General features: G+C 42.2%; 1 non-coding gene across 1 annotated transcript; it reads right to left on the reverse strand.

The window, feature by feature from the left end:
• Positions 1-1082: 1082 nt before the first annotated feature.
• On the reverse strand, positions 1083-1154 carry trnac-gca (transfer RNA cysteine (anticodon GCA)). Its single transcript has one exon. It is a non-coding gene; the product is annotated as a tRNA-Cys (tRNA).
• Positions 1155-2704: the final 1550 nt, after the last annotated feature.

The following is a 2704-nucleotide window of genomic DNA, read 5'->3' on the forward strand; positions in this document are numbered from 1 at the left end:
GTGCTCAGCACCCCTAAACCTTTGATCCTAGCATTGCCCCTGCCAGGTTGTTAAACTGACTCATGAGTTGTTTTTTTAAAGATATTTTTTGGGGCATTTTAGCCTCTAATTGATAGGACAGACAAGCGTGAAGGGGGGAGAGAGAGAGGGAGTGACATGCAGCAAGGTCGAATCCGGCCCACTGCGGCAACTACCTTGTACATGGGGCGTCTGCTCTATCCACTAAGCCACCGATGCCCTGACTCATGAGTTTCTACTGTAATTGTCAAATATTCATACAGAACATTATCAACAGATTGAGCGCAGCTCTCTTTCTCTGTGTCTTCCTCTTTGTTAGAACTAGCTAAAAAAGTTGCCTCATCATACAGTTAATATCCTTTTGTCCTTCATGCTCTAAAAATTGCTTTGCAGACTTGGCTTTCCAATTAAAATGCTATCCCTAAGTGCCACTACAGCTTATAGAGGAGGCTATCCTGTGTTGCTCTGGGCCTGGGACAGCTTGGCTTGGGGCCTATGCTTGGGTGACGGTGCCATATCATAATTCCGACATCCCATTATTTCGACATCCCATTATTCCAAAAATTACCCATTGTTCCGAAATCTCAATGTTTCGACATCCCATTGGTCCGACCATATTAAACCCATTGTTCCGAAGTCCCGTTGTTCCGAAATCTCAATGTTGCAATGCAAAAAGTTGAAAAAGCAAGCAGCAAGGGAAAGCAGCAAGAGACCATGTTGTTGTTTTGTGTACTGTTGCCATGACGACAACGGTCGGTTGTTTTGAGGAAGTAGAAACGATGTTGAAAGTTATAATTTTAACCCAAACCATCATCTTTTCCTAACCTTAACCAAGTAGCTCTTGTGCCTAAACCTCACCAGACCTTAACCATGAAACAGTTATTTTGTAACAATGAAAAATGAGATTTCGGAACAATGGGATGTCGAAACATTGAGATTTCGGAACAATGGGTCATTTTCGGAACAATGGGTCATTTTCGGAACAATGGGATGTCAGAATTATGAGTGGACCCCTGGGTGGTAGGGATCAGGATAAGAAAATGTGGTCTATTTGGCATTGATGTAGGGGGCACCCAGATTTGAACTGGGGACCTCTTGATCTGCAGTCAAATGCTCTACCACTGAGCTATACCCCCACACATGAAGACTGGTCACTCACTGTGTACTATAGAGTCTAATACACAGTATATCATTTGTTGATATGAATACAAACAATCAAATTGAGCAAAATGTGACCATGGGTATTGTTTTCTTCTCTTAACCATAAACATCTACTCTGTGATTAAAACATACAATATGTTAGACAGTCTGATGGCACCAGATACACATGCCTTCTTAATCATCCCAGTTGAAGCTCTATGCTTAATCTATGGTCAATGCTGTGCTGTCCAAAAATACCCCTTTTCTACCAAATTAGCTCTGTTTTTTAAACTGGTTCTGCTCAGGGCCCTTGGAACCCTAGTGCTATCTAGCAAAACAGCCTGTGTTTCCCACAGTTTTGAGCAGTAATCAAGGACGTGTTATCAATGGAGGCTGCGTTGCACAATTCACAACAAAAGTAAACAGTCATAACAAGACAGCGGATCACACTGATTACTTGCAAACTTTTGTTCTGCCATTACAGATATTAGTTTTTATCCAGCAGCAAGCCTTGACCAGCTATTAGTGCGACCACTTCAGGCTTTTTTCCCCAGATGAATTCTTACTGTACATCTCTATTGTTGCATCTCCATCCTGTCTTTCCAGCCTTTAGAATGTTAAACACCCTCTGATGAATTCACAGTTTACACTTCAGGTTGAGTAAAACCTTCTGTTTTGTGGTTTGAGCTTGGTTCAAACTTTTCTGGACCAGAAGCAATTTATTTTTGGTCGAAATGCTCAGAGTGGTTCAAAATTAGGTGCAGAAACTGGATGGGAACATGAGGGGAATAGTTTATTGGCAGAGCACTTGCCCTTCGGAATAATATTTATCATATGCTTTGGCATTTGTAGTCTTCAGATTTCAACTTAATATTGGGGCGACAGTGTTAAACAACACTCTTCACCACCAAAATCAAAGTAACAAAGCAGGAAATATCTTGTCTGCAAAAAACACATTGGTTCGGTCTTGGATCCTGCTGCGGTGATAGCCTTTGCATTTACATTCCATCCCTTTAAAAGTGCTATTACAGCTTAAAATAGCTGACCTTCCACTGCAACGGTAGCGCAACTGACTCCAGGTTAGAAGGCTGCATGTTCAAATCATGTCAGCATCAAACATTTTTGAGTCTAACAATCAACACAGCTGATTCTTTCACCTCTCAGTTTGATTATACACTTTGTTGTATTTTTGTGTGACAAACTGAATGAAAACATCCTCTCCATCTCTCTGTGACATTTAAAAAGTGCTTAGCAGGCCCAATTGACCTCTATAAAGTGGCTCTTCAATTTGCACACAGCCCTCTCCCACCTGGACCAGAGGAACATATGTGAGACCACTGTTCATTAACTATAGTTCAGCATTCAATACAAGTGCGCCCTCCAAGCTCGTCATCACACTCAGAGGCTCAGTGCTGCCCTCTGTGATGGGCTTCGGGGCTTCCTGAGCTTCCTAACGGGCATACCCCAGGCTGTGTACTCCCTGTTCATGCATGACCACCAACAGTTCCAACATTGTCATTAAGTTTGCCAATAACACAAAGGAGGT

The sequence above is a fragment of the Epinephelus moara genome, unplaced genomic scaffold (assembly GCF_006386435.1).
Source record: "Epinephelus moara isolate mb unplaced genomic scaffold, YSFRI_EMoa_1.0 scaffold2267, whole genome shotgun sequence".
NCBI lineage: Eukaryota > Metazoa > Chordata > Actinopteri > Perciformes > Serranidae > Epinephelus > Epinephelus moara.